Source organism: Carcharhinus amblyrhynchos, chromosome 35 (assembly GCF_965287045.1).
Source record: "Carcharhinus amblyrhynchos chromosome 35, sCarAmb.v2.hapA, whole genome shotgun sequence".
NCBI classification, from domain to species: Eukaryota; Metazoa; Chordata; class Chondrichthyes; order Carcharhiniformes; family Carcharhinidae; genus Carcharhinus; species Carcharhinus amblyrhynchos.
Window position 1 is genome coordinate 11,134,199 of NC_137358.1, and position 26,156 is coordinate 11,160,354.

General features: G+C 48.2%; 1 long non-coding RNA gene across 1 annotated transcript in view; it reads left to right on the plus strand.

Moving 5' to 3' along the window:
• Positions 1 to 17,970: 17,970 nt before the first annotated feature.
• The window catches only part of LOC145361743 (uncharacterized), a 73,420-nt gene continuing 65,234 nt past the window's right edge, over positions 17,971 to 26,156 (plus strand). Inside the window, exon 1 of the long non-coding RNA XR_013889859.1 lies at positions 17,971 to 18,068. This is a non-coding gene — a long non-coding RNA (uncharacterized LOC145361743). The remainder of the gene's footprint in view (positions 18,069 to 26,156) is intronic.

Below are 26,156 nucleotides of genomic sequence, written 5' to 3' on the forward strand. Positions count from 1 at the left end.
CCCCCGCCCTCCACCACCCCCTCGTCCACCCCCCAATAACCCCCTCCCCCACCCCCACCTCCACCCCCCAAATCCCCCCTCCCCCACCCCCACCTCCACCCCCCAAATCCCCCCTCCCCCACCCCCCAAATCCCCCCTCCTCCACCCCCCCAAATCCCCCCCCCACCCCTCCATCCCCACCACCCCTGCCCTTCATCACCCCCCACCTCCCATTCCCACCCCTCCATCCATCCCCTCCCCGCCAAACCCTCATTCCCAGCACCAAAACCGGAAACAAATCCTTAGAATCCCTTCAGTACAGAAAGAGGCCATCGCGCCTGCACCGACCACATTCCCACCCAGGCCCTACCCCCATATCCCTACACATTTACCCACTAATTTCTCTAACCTCTGCATCTCAGGATACTAAGGGGCAATTTTAGCACGGCCAATCAACCTAACCCACACATCTTTGGACTGTGGGAGGAAACCGGAGCACCCGGGGGAAACCCACACAGACATGAGGAGAATGTGCAAACTCCACACAGACAGTGACCCGAGCCAGGAATCGAACCCAGGACCCTGGAGCTGTGAAGCAGCAGTGTTAACCACTGTGCTACCGTGCCGCCCGTGAAGCCATTTCAAAACTCATCGTGTCACACCTCATCCTGAGAAACACAACGGAACTGCCAAAAAAAAAAATTCAGGGACAGTGGCATAGTGGTTAGCACTGCTGCCTCACAGCACCAGAGACCCAGGTTCAATTCCGGCCTCAGGTCACTGTCTGTGTGGAGTTTGTACATTCTCCCCGTGTCTGCATGGGTTTCCTCTGGGTGCTCCGGTTTCCTCCCACAGTCCACAGATGTGTAGGTTAGGTGGATTAGCCACGCTAAATTGCCCCTTGTAATTGAAAATACGAACTAGACCATTTCTAGACTGTTTGGGGGAGTCCAGAAGTAGGGGTCATAGTTTGAGGATAAGGTGGTAAACCTCTGAGAACTGAGCTGAGGAGAAATTCCTTCACCCGGAGAGTGGAGAATGTGTGAAATTCACTATCACAGAAAGTAGTTGTGGGTGAGAGGGATCAAGGGATATGGGGGGGAAGGCGAGATCAGGATATTGAACTTGATGGCACTGGGCATAATTCACCATCCAGCCTGTAGAGGGAGCTATTGCACATGTGCAGACCTCTGATGCTGCGCATGCGCAATTTCAGTGGCAGAGCTTGAGTTCAAGCGGGAGTTGTCAGGCCCCTGCTACTGCAGGCAGTCCAACTAGCTTTGCCCCCCCCCCCCCCACCTGCACTCGCAGGGACACATTGCCAATCGTGAAATATCCAACCCCCAGGCCCAGACTGATCATGCCCCCCCACCCCCCACAATCCGATTGTAGCAGAGTGTGCAGTGGTTCCCCCCCTCCCCGATCAGGCTGCCCCTTCATGACCCATCCCCTCATGGCTTGCCGCCTTCAGATCACACCCCCTTCAGTCTAAACCCCCTTCAGACTATACCTTCTTCATGCCACACTCCCTTCAGGCCATGCTCCCCCTCTAGATGCCACCCCTGACACTGCCTAGTGGGCCAGGCTTGCAGTGCCAAGGTGCCAGGGTGGCACTGCCAGACTAACACTACACAAGGGGGAGCCCCTTGCTCTTGGCCTCCTCGGGGGGGTCCTCAATGGCCTCCAGTTCCTCTGGTGAGGCCAACTCGATTATCCCCTGTTAGGCGGGAGCAGGAGATTTCCTCGACAGAGAGAACATCTCCTGGTGAGGCCCAAGGCAGGTGAGCCATGTTGGTGGAGTTCTGGGCTCACTAAACAGATGCGAATGAGAATTTTCAGACATTTGAATAATATTTTTCAGCCTCTCACCCGTTCCCAGGGAGAGGGTGACCTTACCGGAAGTCGGGCCTGATCCCGGTTGCTTAGCACCCACGCGATTTTACAGGATCACTCCGCCCACTGATGGGGGGGGGGGGTGGTGGGTAAAATTCCACCCCTTGTTTCTGTGACAGGCAGGCTTGGAAGCCTTCTGAGAGTTCCGAGCGCAGCGACATTCCGTTGGGAATATGTGGAGCTGTGCTTCCTTCTTGATCAATTGGGCCAGTGGGCTGACGAACGGCAGATGGAGTTTAATTTAGACCAATGCGAGGTGACCCCTATAAAGTCACCCCTTCAAGTCTCCTACACACCAGAGAAACAGGTCCCAGTCTATCCAGCCTCTCCTTCTAACTCAAACCAGCAAGTCCCCAGTAGCATCCAAACCTTCGTCACGGGGAACAAAGGTGACAGGGAAAAGGCAGGAGGGTGGGGTTGAGAAACTTATAAGCCATGATTGAATGGCAGAGTGGATTTGATGGGCCGAATGGCCTAATTCTGCTCCTGTATGGAAGTTTATTTATTAGTGTGACAAGTAGGCTTACATTAACACTGAAATGAAATTACTGTGAAAATCCTCCAGTCACCACACTCTGGCGCCTGTTCGGGTAACACTGAGGGAGAATTTAGCACGGCCAATGCACCCTAACCAGCACGTCTTTTGGACTGTGGGAGGAAACCGGAGACGTGGGGAGAATTTGCAGACCCCGCACAGACAGTGACCCGAGGCCGGGAATCGAACTCGGGTCCCTGACGCTGTGAGGCAGCAGCGCTAACCCACTGTGATAAGCTACTTGCGTTGCATTGAAAATGGAAGCTGTTCTATGCAGAGGTGGGCAGATGGGTTTAACTATTCCCTCCCACTCACAGCTGAGTAGAAAGCTGGAGCTGCATTTATGTGGCGCCTCTCTCAACTGTGGGCTGACCCAAAGCAGCTCCCAGCCAATGAAAGAGTCTGCTTTGATGTGCAATTGCTGTTGTAAAGCAGGAAACTTGGCAATCAGTTCAAACACAGCGTGTCTCCATAAACAACAAGGAGACAATGACAAGATAATATGCCTCAGTGACTGAGTGAAAAATACTGCCTTAAAAAAATCATCATTTATCTGCAGATCGAGCTGTGGGGATTTCTCTTACGCTCACCTCCGCAGGCAGGCATAGACTCCGTCAAACATCCCTTCCAAGGGAACGGCAGCTGCCGTCAGCACTGACAGTGCAGCACTCCCTCAGCACCGGCGCTGACAGTGCAGCACTCCCTCAGCACCCACACTGACAGTGCAGCACTCCCTCAGCACCCACACTGACAGTGCAGCACTCCCTCAGCACCCACACTGACAGTGCAGCACTCCCTCAGCACCCACACTGACAGTGCAGCACTCCCTCAGCACCCACACTGACAGTGCAGCACTCCCTCAGCACCCACACTGACAGTGCAGCACTCCCTCAGCACCCACACTGACAGTGCAGCACTCCCTCAGCACCCACACTGACAGTGCAGCACTCCCTCAGCACCCACACTGACAGTGCAGCACTCCCTCAGCACCGACACTGACAGTGCAGCACTCCCTCAGCACCGACACTGACAGTGCAGCACTCCCTCAGCACCCACACTGACAGTGCAGCACTCCCTCAGCACCCACACTGACAGTGCAGCACTCCCCCAGCACCCACACTGACTGTGCAGCACTCCCTCAGCACCGGCACTGACAGTGCAGCACTCCCTCAGCACCCACACTGACAGTGCAGCACTCCCTCAGCACCCACACTGACTGTGCAGCACTCCCTCAGCACCCACACTGACAGTGCAGCACTCCCTCAGCACCCACACTGACAGTGCAGCACTCCCTCAGCGCCGGCGCTGACAGTGCAGCACTCCCTCAGCACCCACACTGACAGTGCAGCACTCCCTCAGCACCCACACTGACAGTGCAGCACTCCCTCAGCACTGGAGCTGGTAAGGTGGATGCAGAACTGGCTTGGTGACAGGCAGTAGTGATAGAAGGTTTTTTTTCTGACTGGAGATGTGTGACCAGCGACGTTCCACAGAGATTAGGAAGAAAATGTCGTTTGGAAATTAAGTTTCAACAGTTGTGTAAATTAACGTATGACAAACAACTCTGTCAAATTCTGGAAAATGCTTATTAGCAAACAAGGCCTTCAGTGAGGCCAATGCTTGTGTATTCAGGATAAGCGACTAATCTAAACCTTGTGTCAGTTTCATAAACACTCCGTTCTCACTCTTGGCCACGGGATGAAAATAAGACTCTTTCAATAACAAAATTTCAAAGATCAAGGTGAACGATAACTGTTACATTTCCTGTATAAATCAACAGGCCACCATGGTGAAATTCATTCTGTCTGTTCTCCTTGCCAGCAGGTAATAAAAGCTTAAAAGATTTGCGTGCATTGCCTTGTTAATCTTCAACAGTAGGTAGTCTGATGAGTAAATTTATGGATGACACAAAGATTGGGGGAGGTGAGGATTGCGAGGAGGATTGCCAGAGGACACAGCAGGATATAGATGGGTTGGAGATTCGATCGAGAAATGTCAAATGGAATTTAATCCAAACAAATGCGAGGTGATGCGTTTTGGAAGGTCTAATGCAAAGGGAAATGGCAGACCACTTAGAAGCATTAACGTACTGAGGGATCTAGGCGTACAGATCCACAGTTTCCTGAAAGTGGCAGCACAAGTGGATAAGGTGACCAAAAAGGCATGTTTGCCTTCGTCGATCGGGGCATTGGGTATAAAAATCGACAAGTCACGTTGTAGCTGTATAGAATTTTAGTTAGACGGTATTTGGAATATTGCATACAGTTCTGGTCGCCACACTACCAGAAAGATGTGGAGGCTTTGGAAGAGGGGCACAGAAAGTGTCACACGATGTTGCCTGGTTTGGAGGGTATTAGCTATGAGGAGGGACTAGACAAATGTGGTTTGTTTTCACTTGAACATTGGAGGCTGAGGGGCAACCTGATAAAGGTTTACAAGATTATGGGAGACGTGGATAGAATGGATAGTCAGAGTCTTATTCCCAGAGCAGAAATGGCAGGGGGTGTGGGTCTAAGGTAAAAGGGGGAATGTTTAAAGGAGATGTGGGAGGCAAGTTTTTTTACACAGAGGGTGGTAAGTGCTTGGAATGCGCTGCCAGAGGAGGTGGTAGAAGCAGATACAATAGCAACATTTAAGAGGCATCTTCACAGTTGCAGGAATAGGCAGTGAACAGAGGGATATGGGTTGTGTAGAGGCAAGAGCTCTTTAGTTTAGAAAGGCATCATGTGTTGACACAGGCTTGGTGTGCCGAAGAGCCTGTTCCTGTGCTGTACTTTTCCTTGTCGGGACAGAGAATCTGGTCCAACTGGTGTGGCGACAATAATCTCTTCCTCAATGTCAATAAAACGAAAGAGATTGTCATTGATTTCAGGAAGCATAGCGGAGAACATGTCCCTGTTTAAAACAATGGGTTAGCTTAGCTTAGCTTAGGGGTTTTAAAAACATTAGCTTAGGGGTTTTAAAAAAAAGGACGGCATGGACAAGTTGAGTTGAAGATCCTGTTTCCATGCTATAAACCTCTATGACTCTAATGGGGATGAAGTTGAAATAGTCGAGAGCTTCAAATTTCTAGGTGTCCAGATCACCAACAACCGATCCCTCTACTTTCCAACGCCTCTACTTCCTCAGGTGGCTAAGGAAATTTGGCATGTCCACTAAGACTTTCACCAACTTTACAAATGCACCATAGAAAGCATTCTTTCCAGATGTATCACAGCTTGGTATGGGCTCCTGCTCTGTCCGAGACTGCAAGAAACTATTAAAAGTTGTGAATGTAGCCCAGTCCATCATGCAAACCAGTCTCCCATCCATTGACCCCTCTATACATCCCGCTGCCTTGGAAAAGCAGCCAGCAGAATCCCACACACCCCGGACATATTCCCTTCCATCCCTTCCGTTGAGAAAAAGAGAAAAAGTCTGAGGTCACGTACCGACCAACTCAAGAACAGCTTCTTCCCTGCTGCTGTCAGACTTTTGAATGGAGCTACCTTATTTTAAGCTGATGTTTCTCTAGCTATGACTGTAACACTACATTCTGCACCCTCTCCTTTCCTTCACTGTGAATGGTATGCTTTGTCTGTATAGCGCAAGAAACAATACTTTTCACTGTATTCTGTATTATACTGTTCTTTATTCTTTGTTCTTTGAAATGGCCATCACATAATGCGTTGGGTGGCACAGTGCTTATCAGTGCGCCACCATGCTGCACCAAGGGATCCGGGTTTGATTCCCGGCTTGGGTCACTGTCTATGTGCATGTTGTCCACGTGACTGCGTGGGTTTCCTCCCAAGTCCGAAAGATTCGCTGGTTAGCTGCATTGGCCGTGCCAAATTCTCCCTCAGTGTACCCGAACAGGTGCCAGAGTGTGGCAATTGGGGGATTTTCACTGTAACTTCACTGCAGTGTTAATGTAAGCCTACTTGTGATGTTAATAAATAAACTATAAAGTCATGCTGCTCTCCGAGGTGTGTCAAAACCATCAAAAGATAAATTACAGACATTACAAATGGTGCAAGGGTATTTAAGTTGTCTACAGAGGGTAAGTTGTATTCTGAGGTGCTTCCATACAATTGTGTTGTATGTAATATTCACCATTTTTATCCAGCTTTTAGCTTAAACACTGTGCAAGCATTCTAATTTAATAAGACAAACAGGGACAACAGTTCAACAATTTCTTTATTTCTGGTACCAACTCAAACATAAACAGTTGCAACTCATTAACTCTTAACTGCACTTTGATTTTAACTGAACATCAATTTTAAGTATTTAACAGATATTACAGAGTTTAGGAAAAACGTTGGCCAAGAAATATTCTTGATGTAGAATCTATTTCCTTCTTCTCTGAAGCATCCTTCAGGGTACCTGTCTTGCGATGGTGTTTGGTGTCTTTCTAGTCATTGCTGGCAAACAAAAGTTAAGCATGTCTTTTATCCACAACCCTCTGCTTGCTTCCAGGAGATTCTCTGTCATTGAGCCAACTATGTAACTGGAAACTGATCACATGGCTCAAACGTCCAATGAAATTACTTGCAAACAATGCCATTACGTTTAATTTACTTGACATGTTCCACACATAAGGATAATAAAATTCAAAGCCACAATGCCTGAGTCAATGTAAACAACTTCTCTGATTTGACCAACGCAGGAAGTTTCAGATCACAGCTCCCAGACCGGAGCCACTCTATGACCTGCACCTAGTTTTAATTATAAGTTAACCAAAAATCCCAGCATGCTTAACTCTTAGCCAGAACAACCATTTTAAAGCCACTATTGCCATTGTTGTTGTTAAATAGTTGTTGCGGTCACATGTATTGGGATACAATGAAAAGTATTATTTCTTGCACACTATACAGACAAAGCATACCGTTCATAGAGAAGGAGAGGAGAGAGAGCAGAATGTAGTGTTACAGTCACAACTCGGGTGTAGACAAAGGTCAACTTAGTGCGAGGTAGGTCCATTCAAAAGTCTGACGGCAGCAGGGAAGAAGCTGTTCTTGAATCAGTTAGTATGTGACCTCAGACTTTGTATTTTTTTTCCCGACGGAAGAAATGGAAGGGAATATGTCCGGAGTGTGTGGGGCCCCTGATTATTCTGGCTGCTTTTCCAAGACAGCGGGAAGTGTAAACGGGTTTACATAACATTGCATTTGTTAATATTGCTAATTTCCTTGCATTTATATAGCACCTTTAATACATACCAAGGTTCCTCAAAGGAACATTACTGGGTCAGATTAGATACTGGATCACAGAAGTAGGTATTAGGACAGGTCATTTGCAGCTTGGTCAAGGAAATCAGTTTTAAGGAATGCCTTTTTGCAAAGGGTTTCAAGTTGTATTGTGGGTAGGAAGGAATGTGGAGTTGAACCTAACAGATCAGGTAAGATTTTATTGAACGCTGGAACACGTTTGAGAGGCCACACTCCTGATCCTAATTCATATGTGTACATGTTCATATGAGGAGCACTGTGGCACTGTGGTTAGCACTGCTGCCTCACAGAACCAGGGACCTGGGCTCAATTCTGGCCTTAGGTGACAGTGTGGTGTTTACATGTTCTCCCCGCATCTACCTGGGTTTCCTCCAAGTGCTCCGGTTTCCTCCCACAATCCAAAGATGTACAGGTTAAGTTGATTGGCCATGGCTAATTGCCTCTTAGTATCCAAAGATGTGCAGGTTTGGTGGATTGGTCATGCTAAATTGCCCCTTAGTGTCCAAAGATGTGTAGGTTAGGTAGATTGGTCATGCTAAATTTCCCCTTAGTATCCAAAATGCACAGTTTAGGTGGATTGGCCATGTTAAATTGTCCCTTAGTGCCCAAAGATGTGCAGGTTAGGTAGATTAGCCATGCTAAATTGTCCCCTAATGTCCAAAGATGTGTAGGCTAGGTGGATTGGTCATGCTAAATTGCTCCTTAGTGTCCAAAGATGTGTAGGTTAGGTGGATTGGTCAGGCTAAATTGCCCCTTGGTATCCAAAAATGTGTAGGTTAGCTGGATGGGCCATGCTAAATTGCCCCTTGGTGTCCAAAAATGTGCAAGTTAGGTGGATTGGCCATGCTAAATTGCCCCTTAGTATCCAAAGATGTGCAGGTTAGGTGGATTGGCCATGTTAAATTGCCCCTTAGTGTCCAAAGATGTGCAGGTTAGGTGGATTGGCCATGCTAAATTGCCCCTTAGTGTCCAAAGATGTGTAGGTTAGGTGAATTGGCCATGCTAAATTGCCCCTTAGTGTCCAAAGATGTGCAGGTTAGGTGGATTGGCCATGCTATATTGCCCCTTAGTGTCCAAAGATGTGTGGGTTAGGTGGATTGGCCATGCTATATTGCCCCTTAGTGTCCAAAGATGTGTAGGTTAGGTGAATTGGCCATGCTAAATTGCCCCTTAGTGTCCAAAGATGTGCAGGTTAGGTGGATTGGCCATGCTATATTGCCTCTTAGTGTCCAAAGATGTGTGGGTTAGGGTGGATTGGCCATGCTAAATTACTCCTTAGAGATGTGCGGGTTAGTTGGGCAGGGTTACAAGGGGAAGGTCCACAGCAGCAATGTGATAGTGGATAGTCACCTTTTCCTGTGCCTCAGAGCGGTGCAGAATGCACCTAAAGGACCAAAACTAATGACTAATTAAAACACTACTAATGTTCTTTACCTTTCTAACTGACATGATTGATCAATACTGGGCCAGGGCTGAAGATTCTTTTTCCCGTGGATTAATATTCCACGTACTGAATTTAAAACAAATTGGTCCATCTTGGGGCTTTCTTTAAAAGTCTGGAGCAGAAAATGCTACTTTGATTTCCAATCACACGCACATTGCTCTGGGTGCAATAATCTGTCATAATTACATCCTGGTGAAATATCGCTGTAAATACTGTAGCAATGGAAAGGATTCATAAAACCAGTGCTCCCTTTTTATGAGCGATGACTCACTTGTTACCAAGTGAAAAATGAGATTTCACCTCCAAAGGTGAGCGGGTTAGATTGATTGGCCGTGCTAAATTGTCCCTTAGTGTCAGAGGGGATTAGCAGGGTAAATATGTGAGCTTACAGAGATAGGGCCTGGGTGGGATCATTGCTGGTGTAGTCTCGATGGGCCCAATGGCCTCCTTCTGCCCTGTAGGGATTCTATTCTAACTGATATAAGCTTGCCATAAGATATAGAAGCAGAATTAGGCCACTCGGTCCATCGAGTCTGCTCCGCCATTCTATCACGGCTCATATGATCCTCATCCCCATTCTCCTGCCTAACCCTGTGTCCCCTTACTGATCGAGAACCTAGCTATCTCTGTCTTAAAGACACTCAGTGGCCTGTCCTCCGCAGCCTTCTGTGGCAGTGAGTTCCCTCAGGTTCGCCACCCTCTGGCTGAAGAAATTCCTCCTCGTCTCTGTTTTAAAGGAGGGTCCCTCCACTCTGAGGTTGTGCCCTCCAGTTCTGGTCTCTCTCACGAGCGGAAACATCCTCTCCACGCCCACTCTATCCAGGCTTCTCCGTATCCTGTAAGTGTCAATTAGATCCATCTCACCGCTCTAAACTCCATCGAGTAGAGGCCTGGACTCCCTGACCGCTCCTCATATGACAAACCCTTCATTCCCGGGATCATTCTCGTGAATCTCATCAGCACCATTCAGGTCACAGGACAATGTGCAATGGGTATCAAATTTCGATGCATTTTGCCTCCCTTTTAATTCCAGGGACCCTCCAACTCCTTCCATCGACACAGCATGCATGGAAATATCTCTACAAATCAGTCCCTGCTTGACAATCGATCAGCACTCTCTTCTTGTGAAGTATAAATTGTTGTTTGCTATGAGATTGGTATTCTCGCAGGCCTGCCTTGCTGAGTGTTGGGTGCAAGAACAAAGTACATCCCTCTTCTCAAGACTACCCCATGCTACAGTGAATGGGCTAAAGCTTAAAGTTTATTCACTAGAGTCACAAGTAGGCTTACATTAACACTGCAGTGAAGTTACTGTGGAAATCTCCTAGTCTCCACACTCCGTGCCTGTTCGGGTACACTGAGAGAGAATTTAGCACGGACAATGCACCTAGCCGGCATGCCTTTGGGACTGTGGGAGGAAGTTGGAGTACCCGGAGGAAACCCACATAGACACGGGGAGAACTTGCAGACTCCACACAGACAGTGATCCGAGCCAGGAGTCAAATCCAAGTCCCTGGTGCTGTGATACAGCATTGCTAACCACTGTGCCACCATGCTCTTAGTGTCCAAGGGTGTGTAGTTAGGTGGATTGACCATGCTAAATTGCCTCTTAGTATCCAAAGATGTGTAGGTTAGGTGGATTAGCCATGGTAAATTTCCCCCTAGTGTCCAAAGATGTGCAGATTAGGTGGATTGGCCATGCTAAATTGCCTCTTAGTGTCCATGGGGTAGATTTGAGAAGAGGGATGTACTTTGTTCTTGCACCCAACACTCAGCAAGGCAGGCCTGCGAGAATACCAATCTCATAGCAAACAACAATTTATACTTCACAAGAAGAGAGTTGATAAGAGAGGGGATTAAGGGTTATGGGGAGAGGGCGGGAATGTGGAACTGAGACACAACAGATCAGCCATGATCTTATTGAATGGCGGGGCAGGCTCGAAGGGCTGGATGGCCTACTCCTGCTCCTATTTCTTATGTTCCTATGTCCAAAGATGTGTAGGTTAGGTGGATTGGCCATGCTAAATTGACCCTTAGTGTCCAAAAATGTGTAGGTTATGTGGATTGGCCATGCTAAATTGCCCCTTACTAAAGATAAAAATAAGATAAAATTTATTTATTAGTCATAAGTAAGGCTTACATTAACACTGCAATGAAGTTACTGTGAAATTCCCCTAGTCGCCACACTCCAGCTCCTGTTCGGGTCAATGGATCTAATCAGCCCATCTTTCAGATCGAGGGAGGAAACAGGAGCACCTGGAGGAAACCCACACAAACACGGGGGCGATCGTGCAAACTCCACACCGACAGTGAACCAAGTTGGGAATCGAACCCAGGTCCCTGGCACTGTGAGGCAGCAGTGTGCCATCATACCCTGAGTGTCCAAAGATGTGTAGGTTTTGTGGATTAGCTAGGCTCAGTGTTTGGGGTGTCTGTGTTGGGGTGGGGTTTGGGGGCCTGGGTAAAGATACTCCGTCAGAGAGTTGGTGCAGACTCGATGGGCCAAATGGCCTCTCCTGCACTGTCGGGATTCTACCTCACGATTTCGAAGCTGCTTCTTCCCAATTGCCCCCACAATTGCCGCTGTGGGACCACCCTCTTCGTTCTTGATGCCCCCCCATGGACTATCAAACCGCAACCCTCACCCCCACCTCTCACCCAAACCCTTCCCCCCACCCCGCCAACTGTCGTTCCTCCACCCTGAGTGGCCTCTCGCTCTCTCCAACCAAGTAACGGGGAGCTGGACGGCCCAGTTGCCTATTTTGGAAGCGGTCGGGGCAGCGTGTCACTGTGATGGACCCAAGGTGCTGTGGCACTGCCATGGGGCGCCTCGGTAAGCGTGGCACAGATGGTGCGGGCACGGGGACGGGTTATCAAGCGCTGGAAGTAATTCTCATCACAGCCCAGCAAGGAGAAATAGATTGATAAATTATAGCGAGGAGACTTAGACAGAACAATTGCTCTGTCACATCGAATAACAGATCCCGCGAGCTACGCTTCCAATTACTCTGCCCTCTGTGGAGAAAACGCCAGTAACTTTTCTTTGTCCCTCAGACCTGGCGTAATGTTCCATCAAGTGGGAGTAAATAACTCGGTGGGAATTATTAAAATAACCCCCGCCCCAGCTGCAAATCGTATTACCCCAGGTTCGAATATCTTGTTCATTTTAACCCCTACCTTAGTGTACGTGACCAGTGCTGGCCTCCATGCCCAGAGGAATAAGGGATAAGGTTAAGGAGTAAGTAGATAAAAATATGAGGAGAGAAAGGAACAGGAGATGAGGGGACATTTCTTCACCCAAAGAGAAGTGAGTCTGTGGAATTCATTACCGCAGGAAGTAGTTGATGCCAAAACATTGAATGTGTTCCAGAGGTAGCTGGATATCACACTTGGGGAGAATGGGATCAAAGGTGATGGGGAGAAAACAGGATTAGGCTATTGAGTTGGACAATCAGCGATGATTGTAATGAATGGCGGAGCAGGCTCGAAGGGCTGGATGGCCTCCTCCTGCTCCTATTTTCTACGTTTCTGTGCTTCTACAGGAGGGGATGCTGAGATGAAGTTCAAAGTTAAATGTTGCAAGTTACTCTTCTCTCTATTATTTAAATGGTAAGAAATTTTAGCATGTTGATGTGCAGAGGGATCTGGGTGTCCTTGTGCAAGAATCACAAGGTTTAAAGTTTAAAAGTTTAAAAGTTTATTTATTAATGTCACAAGTAAGCTTACATTAACACTGCAATGAAATTACTGTGCAAATCCCCTAGTCACCACACTCCAGCACCTGTTCGGGTTCATTGAGGGAGAATTTAGCACAGCCAATGCACCCTAACCAGCACGTCTTTTGGCGGGAAACTGGAGCACCTGGAGGAAAATCACACATGTAGGCCTGACTGGGTAAGGACGGCAGATTTCCTCCCCCAAAAGGAGCCAGGTGGATTTTTCTGACAATCGACAATGGTTTCATGGACTGTGGGAGGAAACCGGAGCACCCGGAGGAAACCCACGCAGACACGGGGAGAACGTGCAGCCTCTACACAGACAGTGACCCAAGCCGGGAATCGAACCCGGGTCCCTGGCGCTGTGAGGCAGCAGTGCTAACCACTGTGCCACTGGGAAGAGAGGAGACATAAACACCATCGCTGTAAGACAGAGTATACCAATGAGCAAGTAGCCAGGATGTAAAGCGTGTGACCAGCAAACATGATGTGGAGATGCCGGCGTTGGACTGGGGTAAACACAGTAAGAAGTCTAACAACACCAGGTTAAAATCCAACAGGTTTATTTGATAGTAAACTCACAAGCTTTCGGGGTTAGCCCCTTTGTCAGGTGAATGGAGAGTTCTGGTCTCAGGCAGAGCATATAACAGCACAGACAGTTTATAGATTACTGATTAAAATGCAAGCCTTTGATTAGCTGTAAAGACTCGCATTTTAATCAGTAATCTATAAACTGTCTGTGCTGTTATATGCTCTGCCTGAGGCCAGAACTCTCCATTCGCCTGACAAAGGGGCAAACTCTGAAAGCTTGCGAGTTTACTATCGAATAAACCTGTTGGACTTTAACCTAGTGTTGTCAGAATTCTTACCAGCAAACATTGCCAGAGCAGCTTTTAGTTTAACCTGTAATGTGGGGTGAAGGAATTGCAGTTGTGCTTTTGTGCTATTGAAGCCTTATAATAATCCGACCTGCTCATCATGCTCGGACGAAGTAGGGAGGGAGCAGGTTCATGTTGAAGAGCATTAAAACCAATGTTTTCAGACAGAATTTAGCATGGCCAATACACCTAACCAGCACGTCTTTTGGACTGTGGGAGGAAACCGGATCAACCAGAGGAAACCCACGCAGACATGGGGAGAATGTACAGACCCTACACAGACAGTGACCCAAGCAGCACGGTGGCACAGTGGTCAGCACTGCCGCCTCACAGCTGCAGGGACACCGGTTCGATTCCTGGCTTGGGTCACTGCCTGTGTGGAGTTTGCACATTCTCCCCATGTCTGCATGGGTTTGCTCCGGTTTGTTTCCACACTGCAAAGATGTGCAGGTTAGGTGGATTGGCCGTGCTAAATTATCCCTTAGTGTCCCAAGAAATGTTAGATGGATTAGCCATAGGAAATGTGTGGGGCTACAGGGATAGGGTGGGGGAGATATGATACTCTGTCAGAGAGTTGGTGCAGGCTCGATGGGCCGAATGGCTTCTTCTGTACTGGAGGGATTCTATGGTCTTGTATGCTTTAAAATGGTACACCCGTAAAACAGGGAAATGGGAATACTGATCGTGTATACTTTAAAATGGTACACCCGTAAAACAGGGAAATGAGAATACTGATCATGTATATTTAAAATGGTACACCCGTAAAACAGGGAAATGAGAATACTGATCGTGTATATTTAAAATGGTACACCTGTAAAACAGGGAAATGAGAATACTGATCGTGTATATTTAAAATGGTACACCCATAAAACAGGGAAATGGGAATACTGGTCATGTATACTTTAAAATGGTACACCCGTAAAACAGGGAAATGAGAATACTGGTCGTGTATATTTAAAATGGTACACCTGTAAAACAGGGAAATGGGAATACTGGTCGTGTATATTTAAAATGGTACACCCATAAAACAGGGAAATGAGAATACTGGTCATGTATACTTTAAAATGGTACACCTGTAAAACAGGGAAGTGGGAATACTGGTCGTGTATATTTAAAATGGTACACCCGTAAAACAGGGAAATGGGAATACTGATTGTGTATATTTAAAATGGTACACCCGTAAAACAGGGAAGTGGGAATACTGGTCGTGTATATTTAAAATGGTACACCTGTAAAACAGGGAAGTGGGAATACTGGTCGTGTATATTTAAAATGGTACACCCGTAAAACAGGGAAATGGGAATACTGATTGTGTATATTTAAAATGGTACACCCGTAAAACAGGGAAGTGGGAATACTGGTCGTGTATATTTAAAATGGTACACCTGTAAAACAGGGAAATGGGAATACTGATTGTGTATATTTAAAATGGTACACTGGTAAAACAGGGAAATGGGAATACTGGTCATGTATACTTTAAAATGGTACAGCGGTAAAACAGGGAAATGGGAATACTGATCGTGTATATTTAAAATGGTACACCTGTAAAACAGGGAAATGGGAATACTGGCCGTGTATACTTTAAAACGGTACACCCGTAAAACAGGGAAATGGGAATATTTGTCTGAACTGCTTAATCCTCTTCACATTTCATCACCGTCTCCTCACGTCTGAAAGTGAGGGGACGCAGCGATCCCAGAAGCTCCACATGCCACTCAAGGTCAAAGTCCGTTCCTTGTTCGTGACTCCAGTTAATCATCGCGCTAATTGCTGTGCGCGCGGGGGGTCTGGGTTTAGTCGCAGGTTCGCTCAGCGCTCTGACAGCCCAAATGAAGCGAGATTGGTTCGATTGCAAACAACGGAAGGCCAGAAATAATAAGGCCAGTCTGGTCGTGACAAATTCCTTCTGTCAAGCCTCCCTGTCTCTCTCAAAGTACCTGATCATCACAGGCTGTTACATTCCGCCTGCCTCATTCCATGTTATTTAAAGAGCGCGTACCACACAGTCCCTGGAGATCGCCACTGTTGCCACCTTCATCAGCTTTCCTTGTAAGATAACCTTGCTGGAGTTTTAAGCGAGTTTTTTTTCTTCATCAGCTCCCAGGTCTTGTTTTGCCTCAGGGGGCTCCGCGGGTTAACAAAAAAAAGACAACAAAATCCAACACTCCACACAAGTTGTTCGACACGTGCTATCTGCCATTTGCCTCTGCTCCTGTCAAGCTGTCTTACAAAGCAGGGCTCTCTCGGACTAATTCTCAACTGGATTGCCATGTTTAACGAGGCGTAAACTCCCTTTTCAGAGCTTAAAATGGGGAGTGGGGGGGGGACAAGCTCCTGTTTTTATTCATTCGTCGCTGGAGAGGCCCTGGGCGCGATACCCTGTCAGAGAGTCGGCGCAGACTCAATGGGCCGAATGGCCTCTTCTGCACTGCAGGACTAATTGCCCATGCACGGTGGCATGGTAAGGTTGGCACTGCTGCCCCCCAGCACCAGGGACCTGGGCTCAATTCCTGAGTTGGGTCACCGTCTGTGCGGAGTCTGCACATTCTTCCCATGTCTGCGTGGGTTTCCTCCCACAGTCCGAAGATGTGCGAGTTTGGTGGGTTGGCCGTGCCCCTTCGTGTCCTGGGATGTGGAGGTTAGAGGGATTAGTGGGGTAAATGCGTGGGGTTATGGGGATAACATCGAGGTGGGTTGTTGTTAGTGCAGACTCGATGGGCCAAATGGCCTCATTCTGCACTGTTAGAATTCTATTTCTAACTGAGTGTCTCACTGGGCTATTTCAGAGGGCATTTAAGAGTCAACCACATTGCTGTTGCTCTGGAGTCACAGTAGGCCAGACCAGGTAAGGGCAGCAGATTTCCTTCTCTAAATGAAGATCTAGCACATATTTACCCTTCTAATATGCCTGACACTAATGGATAATTTAGTACGGTCAATCCACCTCTTCAACTTCACATTGTTTGAATTCAACCCAAGGCTGTGGTGGGATTTGAACCCGTGTCTCCATTACATTCACCTGACTCGGGATTACCAACCCAGTAACCATACCACTACACCACTGTACACACAACAACACAAGAACCAGAAGCAGGAGTAAGGTCCTACAAGCCTGCCCCGCTACTCAACGCGATCATGGCTGATCTGTGCCATTTCTCCACCTCCCTCTATTCCTCGATCTATTAAATATTTATCCACCTCCACTTCTAATGATCCAGCCTCCAACACCCTTTGGGGCAGAGAAACTCCAGAGATTCACCATCCTCTGCAAGAGGACATTTCTACACACCTCAGTTTTAAATGACAGGCAATTTATCTTGTAGCTGTGTGTCCCCTTGGTCAAAACTCTCCCACCAGTGAAAACATCTCACCATCTATCCTCTCAAGCCCCCTCAGGATCTTATATGTTTGAATAAGGTCACCCCTTCACTCCTCTAATCTCCGAGGAATACAGACCCAGGCTATTCAGTCTCTCTCGATAAGACAACCCTCTCATTCTAGGAATTAGCCTGGCGAATCTCCTTTGGACTGCTTCCAATGTTACTACATCCTTTTTAAGGCAAGGAGTCTAAAACTGGATGCAGTATTCCAGGTCAGGCCTCACCAACACAACTGGAATAAGACCCCCCCCAATTTTTAACACTCCAACTTCTTTGCAATAAAGGCCAAAATGCCATTTGTTGGACCTGCTAGCTATCTATGATTGTTGTACTGGAACACCCAGATCCCTCTGTATTTCACTCACCTGCAATCTCTGTCTGTTTAGATAATCTGCCTTTTGATTTATCATAAGACCTCACACTTCCTTACGTTAAAGTCCATTTGCCAGATTTTCACCCAATTTGGTTATATACTTTTTCCCCATTCATGGGATTTGGGTGTTGCTGGCTAGGCCAGCATTTATTGCCCATCCCTAGTTGCCCCTTGTGGTGGTGAGCTGCCTTCTTGAATCGCTGCAGTCCAGGTGCTGTGGGTTGACCCATAATGCCATCAGGGAGGGAATTCCAGGATTTTGACCCAGCGACTGCGAAGGAACGGCCGATACATTTCCAAATCAGGATGGCGAGTGGCTTGGAGGGGAACTTGTAGCTGGTGGTGTTTCCAGGTATCTGCTGCCCTTCTAGATGGAAGTAGTCATGGGTTTGGAAGGTGCTGTCTAAGGACATGATGTTATGCAATGCCAAAGAGTCTAAAGTTGACTTTTGGACTCTATGTTACCACAATTATTGAGCAGATCGCTTGTAAGGAATTCTGGTTGTCATAGCAATGACTTTTTACTCTTGGGGAGGCCACTGAACTGGACTTTGATAGACGCTATCAAAAAAGTATTGCCTCGTTACAAGACTGAACAAGAAAAGCAAGAGAGGTTTATCGATGGAAAGAGGTGAAGGCTTTCCTTGAGTTGAACAGGCTGAGGTGAGAGTGACTGCCCTTGACAGTAAGCAACATCTGACCAAGTGTGGCATCAAGGAGACTTTGCAAAATTGGAATCAATGGGAATCCAGGGAAAAATCCTCCGTTGGTTGGTATTATACCCATTATAACTCTTAGAGGCCAAGTATCACAGTTTCAGAACATCACATTCTCCCCGTGTCTGCGTGGGTTTCCTCCGGGTGCTCCGGTTTCCTCCCACAGTCTGTGCTGGTTAGGGTGCATTGACCATGCTAAATTCTCCCAGGCGCCGGAGTGTTGCCACTCGGGGATTTTGACAGTAAGTTAATTGCAGTGTTAATGTCAGCCTACTTGTGACTAATGAACAAAAACTTTAAAAAAAGCTCAGTGCGGGAGTTCCACAGGGTTAGCCTCCCTGTGGAAGGCCCAAACATCTTTCATCAATGACCTTCCTTCCATCATAAGGGTCAGAAGTGGGGATGTTCGCTGATGAGGACACAGTGTTCTGTAATGTTCGCGGCTCCTCAGATACTGAAGTAATCCGTGTCCAAATGCTTGGCTTATGCAAATTGGCTGCCATTTTGAAATAGTGACCACACTTCGAAAGAACTTGCCACTGGAGCACTGAGGTTGTGAATATGTTGGCATTTATTGCAAATGGAGTATAAAAGGAGAGAAGTGTTGTTGCAATTGTGTAGGGTGTTGGAGAGACCACACCTGGAGTGTTGTGTCCAGTTTGGGCCTCGTTATTTGAGGAGAGTTGTGGTGGCCTTGGCGACAGGATGTCTCCCGTCCCTTAAAAAAGTACCTGGATGAGTACTTGGCACGCCATAACATGGAAGAGTACGGCCCAAGTGCTGGCAAGTGGGATTAGATGGGCGGGTCAGGACATGTCATGTGCTGGTGCAGACACGATGGGCCGAAGGGCCTCTCCTGCACTGTGGTGTTCTGTGATTCGGTGGCAGTTCGGAGGAGGGTCGCCAGATCGATTCCGGAGATGAATGATCAATGATCTGATCGAGTGGATTCTCAGAGGCTTTTTCCCAGGGCTGAAATGGCTGCCACAAGAGGACACGGGTTTAGGGTGCTGGGGAGTCGGTACAGAGATGTCAGGGGTACGTTTTTCACTCAGAAGGCGGTAGGTGCATGGAATAGACTGCCAGCGATGGTGGTGGAGACGGATTCGATAGGGTCTTTTAAGAGACTTCTGGATAAGTACATGGGACTCAGTAAGATAAAGGGTTATAGGTAAGCCTAGTAGGTAGGGACGTGTTTGGCGCAACTTGTGGGCCGAAGGGCCTGTTTGTGCTGCTGTTTTTCTACGTTCTGTGGAAGGGCTCATGTACAGGGAGAGATTAGACAGTTTGGGCTTGTACTCGCTGGAGTTTAGAAGGATGCGAGGGGATCCGATCGAGGGATATAAAATTTTAAAAGGGATTGATAAAGTAAATGTGGACCAAATGTTTCCCCCTTGTGGGGCAATGTGGAACAAGAGGTCACAGGGTACAGGATGAGAGGCGGTAGATTTAAAACTGAGATGAGGAGGAACTACTTCTCATGGCGGGGGGTGAATTTGTGAAACTTGATGCCCCATTGCACAGTGGAGTCTGAATCATTGAATGATTTTGAGAAGGAGATAGATATATTTCTGATAAAAAGAAAGGGATAAGGGGATATGGGGAACGGGGGGGGGGGAGGTGAGACCAGGGAGAGATCAGCCATGATCTGATTGAATGGCGGAGCAGGCTCGAATTTGCAACTTGATTTGATTTGATTTATTATTGTCACCTGTATTGGGATACAGTGAAAAGTATTGTTTCTTGTGAGCTATACAGACAAAGCATACCGCTCATAGAGTACGCGGGGGAGAAGGAAAGGAGAGGGTGCAGAATGTAGTGTTACGTAGCCAGTGTGTAGAGAAAGATCAACTTAATATACAGTAGATCCATTCGAAAGGCAGCAGAGAAGAAGCTGTCCTTGAGTTGGTTGGTGCGTGGGGAGGAATTTTACCAGCCGGTAAAAACACGCGAGAGCCGAGGGGTCAGGATCACACCCGATTTCTTGGCCCTCGCGATTGTACGAGAGCCGGATTTCCAGCATGGCCAGTCTCTCGCCGGGAATGGGCAAGAGGCTGAATAATTTATTTAAATATATTATAATGTGACCTTCCATGTGTTTAGTGAGCCCAGCACTCAATTGTCCTCTTGGGCAGTGCCAGCCTGGCATCATAGCACTGCCACCCTGGCACCTGGGCAATGCCCAGTGGGTGCCACAGCACTGACCACTGGGCTGTGCAAGGGGGTGGGGCCTGAAGGGGGCAGGAGCTCGGGGACATGAGGTCTGAATGGAACCAGATATGAAGGGGACGGGGCATGAAGGGGTGGCACGATCAACGGGGGAGGAGGGACCCACTGCCATCCTGCAATGGGATCTGATCGGGGAGGGGGACCTCAATCGGCCTGGGCAGTGAGGTGGGGAAAGTGGGCCTGGATGTCAGTGCATTATGGGGCTCGCAATTGGCCATGGTCTCCCGTGGTGGAGGGGTCTGTGTTCAGGATGCCTGCTGCAGCAGGGGCCTGACAGCTCTCTCTCTGACTGGTCTGTCAGACCCCTGCTGCTAAAATTGTGGAGATGCAGCATCAGAGATCTGCACTTGCGCGGTAGCTCCCTCTACAGGCTGGCTGGAGTGAATTAAACCCAGCCCACTGCCTGCAGCCCCCGGAAAGAGTCTGGCCCATATTTTCAGTGATTAAGTGAATAAAGTTGGACATGAAAACTCGCCCAAAAACCAGATTAGGAACTCTCCCATTTTCACGCTAGCTGGACACTTAGAATCAATCTTGTAAAATTCCACCCATGGTCTCAGACTTTTGTATCTTTCTCCTGATGGAAGAAGGTGGAAGAGAGAATGTCCGGGGTGCATGGGGGGGGTCCTAGATTATGCTGGCTACTTTCCCGAGGCAGCGGGAAGTGCAGATGGAGTCAATGGATGGGAGGCTGGTTTGTGTGATGGACTGGGCTATGTTCACAGCCCTTTGTAGTTTCTTGCGGTCTTGGGCAGAGCAGGAGCCCATACCAAGCTGTGATACAACCAGAAAGGATGCTGTCTATGATGCACCTGTAAAAATTAGTGAGAGCAGTTTGCAGACACCCAAATTCTCTTCACCTCTTGAGAAAGAAGAGGTGCTGGTGGTCTTCCTTAACTATGGCGCAGAGAGGGATCAGGCAGCACGGTGGCACAGTGATTGGCATTGTTGCCTCACAGCGCCAGGGACCTGGGTTCGATTCCCGGCTCGGGTCGCTGTCTGTGTGGAGTTTGCACATTCTCCCCATGTCTGCATGGGGTTTCCTCCGGGTGCCCCGGTTTCCTCCCACAGCCCAAAGATGTGCGGGTCGGATAGAATAGCCACGATAAATTGCCCCTTAGTGCCAGGGAGACCAGCTCGGGTAAATGCATCGAGTTACGGGGATGGGTGGGATTGTACAGACTCGACGGGCCAAATAGCCTCCCCCTGCACTGCTGGGATCCCATGACAGCTTGACGGTGAGCTGGAAACTTGAAGTTCTCGTCCATTCCTACGTCGGGGATGAAAAGCCCTACTTCTCTCAACAGATGGGGAGGGTGGGGGGGGGGGGCATGTAATGGAGAGCCAGGTCAGAGGTGAAAGGTCATTTGTCTAATGTGCATCCTGACTGAGGTTGCGGGGTGGGGATGGGTGGCGGTTGGAGGAATTTCCTTGGTTTGATTGGTTAGAGCAGTAAACCGATAAGCGTCGCTGGATTATTATTAATTTACGTCAGAGCAACAGCAGAAAGTCAACACTACAATGATTTAAAATCATGAAATAACTATTCTCGAACATTAACCCTCTTAATTATGGATTTCCTTCACCCCCAGAAAGACAAATTGAACACAGATGTTTCTCTGTAGCTTTGGATCCCCCCTGAGACACCGCTCACATTTTTTGTAGCACTCTTTCTCCTCGCGCAAAGGAAAAACCTTTAGCGGTACAGAATTACGAATACTCTTGTAATTTATCTTTAGAAGTGGGCATTAAATATTAAAGCAACGCCTTGCTATAAATAACACACTCAAAGACCAGAGCCTCCTGGAAACCCGGATCTTTATTCACTGTGGGCTCATTAGCAGAGAAACGGCAAAGAAATCTCTCTGCCAAGTGACAGCCCGCCACCACCCCCCCCCACCCCCCACCCCACCTCTCCACAATCTGTCACTGCTTCTCGTTTGTCTTGCGCTGTTAATCGCGCCGTGATTAGAAGAAAAATCATGTTAAAATATCTTGTACAAATATTCGCCTTACTCACCCTGACAGCCTCGCTCCCCTTACCCCCTGAGATCTCGGAGCCTTGTGCCGGAACTCGCCTGCCACGGAATCGGAGCGGGCGAGGGACGGACACCGGAAATATCCGATGACGTCAGACGGGAATTTCCAGTCGCGCTGGGGCAAGGCCGGAAAATCCAGCGTTCGATTTGATTTGTTATTGCCTCATCCCCTATAGCCTGAGGACAGTTGAGAGTCAACCATATTGCCGTGGATCTGGAGTCACGTGTAGGCCAGACCGGGTAAGGACGGGCAGATTTCCTTCCCTAAAGGATATTTGGGAATCAAATGGGTTTTTCCAACAATGGTTTCATGGCAGATACTTAATTCCAGATACTTTTTATTCAATTCAAATTCCACCATCTGCCGTGGCGGGATTCGAACCCTCGTACCCTGGAGCAGTAGCTGGCTTTCTGGATTGATAGCCTGGCGATGATACCACTAGGCCATCGCCTTCCCTAATGGATCATGAATGACTCACCTGCAAACATGGCTAAACTCCAACATCGACAGACGGAGCCTTAGTTTAGTGTCTCATTCTGAAAGGTAACGTCTCTGCCAGTGGAAGTTCAGGTACCCACAGTGGGCCCTGAGCCCAGGACATTTGATTCAGCGATGCCAACCCGAGCCACGGCTAAGGCCACTTTTGGCCGTTAGTGCAGATGTTAAACCCTCTCATAAATCAGCGGTGCGGAAGCCAGACTTAAAGTTAATTATCGAGGCAGACGCTGGTCGTATTTTTACATCCAGAGGTTGACTGCTTATCGCTGAATAAATATTATGGGTTAAGTGACAACCATTGACTCGCCAGTAAATCTCAGTGAGAACCATTAACTGCAGGGAACTGTAATGATATTCCGGAAGGGAACTAATTTGCAGGGCTGTGGGGAAAGTGGGAATTAATTGGATAGCCCTTTCGAAGAGCTAGCACACGCAAATGTCCTCCTTCTGTTGCTGTAATCTGTAACTACAAGATGCATTGATTCTCTATTCTGTGCCATGACTCTCATGATGGGTTATTTGGTGGCTCTGAAATCCAATCTATGATTTGGCTGGATGCCCTGTCCCAGTGCGCCTCACAGTGTCCATGTGCGGTAACGCAGACGACCCCGGAGAAGCCAGCCTGAACCCCGGGAAGAGTTCTCTTTTCTTTGTGAAGGGCTGGGCACCCTGGAATGGGTTCGTCCCGAGATAGGGGCCTGTGTTATTCTCTTTTTTTTTGCGCATTCCCCCCGTGCTCGTGTGGGTTTTCTCCAGGTGCTCCGGTTTCCTCCCACACCCCAAAGATGTGCTGATTGGTGTAACAAATTGTCCCTAAATTAGTCTCCCCTCAATCTGGTTTCCAATGTGGAGTGCCATAAGCGTAGACAAGGGTCATGGGTGGAGAGGGGGGCTCACAGTGTTGAAATGGCGGCGCGGGCTCGTCGGGCCGAAGGGCCTGTTTCCCGTGCTGTGTTGTTCTTTGTTCTTTGATCCCAGGCTAAATGAGGAATAAAACTTGCCATCCGTTTCAAGTCATTTTTATCCCATTCATTCCCAGGATGTGGGCATCGCTGTCTGGGCTACGAGTTATTGTCCATCCCTAATTGCCCTTAAGCTCAGTTGACTTGCTCAGCCATTTCAGGGGGTATTAAAGGATCAACATGTTTTCTTATTCATTCACGGGATGTGGGCCTCGCTGGCATTTATTGCCCATCCCTAATTGCCCTTGAACTAAATGTCTTGCTGGGCCATTTCAGAGGGTAGTTGAGAATCAACCACATTGCTGGGGCTCTGGAGTCACATGTAGGCCAGACTGGGTAAGGATGGCAGATTTCCTTCCCTAAAGGGACATTATTGAACCAGATGGGTTTTTCCGACAATGGTTTCAAGGTCATCAGTAGATTCTTAATTCCAGATTATAATTGAATTCTAGTTTCACCATCTGACTGCGGGGGGGGAAACTGGAGTACCTGGAGGAAACCCCCGCAGACATGGGGAGAATGTGCAAACTCGACAAGGAAAGTCACCCGAGGCCAGAATCGCACTCACAGTGCCAGGGACCCAGGGTCAATTCCTGGCTAGGGTCACTGTCTGTGCAGAATCTGCACTTTTACCTCGTGTCTGTGTAGGTTTCCTCCCACAGTCCGAAAGACGTGTTGGTAAGGGTACATTGGCTGTGCTAAATTCTCCCTCGGTGTACCCGAACAGGTGCCAGAATGTGGTGACCGGGGGATTTTCACAGTGTGTTGACATACTCAGGCACCTATTGGGGCACACCGAGGGAGAATTTAGCATGGCCAATCCACCTAACCTGCACATCTTTGGACACTATGGGGCAATTTAGCATGGCCAATCCACCTAACCTGCACATCTTTGGACACTAAGGGGCAATTTAGCATGGCCAATCTACCTAACCTGCACATCTTTGGACACTAAGGGGCAATTTAGCATGGCCAATCCACCTAACCTGCACATCTTTGGACACTATGGGGCAATTTAGCATGGCCAATCCACCTAACCTACACATCTTTGGATACTAAGGGGCAATTTAGCATGGCCAATCCACCTAACCTGCACATCTTTGGACACTAAGGGGCAATTTAGCATGGCCAATCCACCTAACCTGCACATCTTTGGACACTATGGGGCAATTTAGCATGGCCAATCCATCTAACCTGCACATCTTTGGACACTAAGGGGCAATTTAGCATGGCCAATCCACCTGACCTACACATCTTTGGACACTAAGGGACAATTTAGCATGGCCAATCCACCCTAACCTGCTCATCTTTGGATACTAAGGGGCAATTTAGCATGGCCAATCCATCTAACCTGCACATCTTTGGACTGTGGGAGGAAACCGGAGCACCCAGAGAAAACCCACGCAGGCACGGGGGGAACGTGCAGACCCCACACGGACAGTGGCACAAGCCGGGAATCGAACCCGGGTCCCTGACACTGTGAGGCTGCAGCGCTAACGCACTGTGCTTACCCCCCAGAGTCTTGCCGCCATGTTTGCCTACAGCAGCCGCAGTTCAAAGTGTTCCCTCGCCGGCTGTGACAAACTTCGCAATGTGGGATGAAAAGTACTTCAGAAAGGAAAGAATTTTCCTGTCTTCCCTTGAATAAATATTCATCCGATGTTTCCACTTGAAGTCTTAATTGATGCCGCAGTGTCAGCCTTAATGAGCGATTTTTGGCCCTACATCCGCAAGATTCTGTGGGTTTGAACAATCTCTCTGATCTCCAGTTCTCACTGCTTTTCATTCTGTTGGTTTTTAAACCCTTCCTTTCAGTCCTGTTCATCCTCCAAATATCTTCATGTTTCTCTGAACTGTGTTTTGTCGGAAGTCACATTTTCCTTTCTTTTTGCCTCGATAATAATGGACAGAATCAGGCCATTTGGCCCGACAGTTCCATACTAGCATTTTAGGTCCCCACAACAAGCTCTGCTCCCTCGATGCCACCTCGGCCCCACTCCCTCGCGACTGTCTAAAGGTTTATTTATCAGTGTCACAAGTAGGTTTAACATAGAACACTACAGCACAAACAGGCCCTTGGGCCCACAAGTTGCGCCGATCATAGGTTTACATTAACACTGCAATGAAGTTACTGTGAAAATCCCCTAGTCGCCATATTCCTGTTTGGGTACACTGAGGGAGAATTTAGTCTGGCCAATGCATGTCTTGCATGGTGTGGGAGGAAACTGGAGCGCCTGGTCTGTGCGGTGTCTGCACATTCTCCCCATGTCTGCATGGGTTTCCTCCGGTTCCCTCCCACAGCCCAA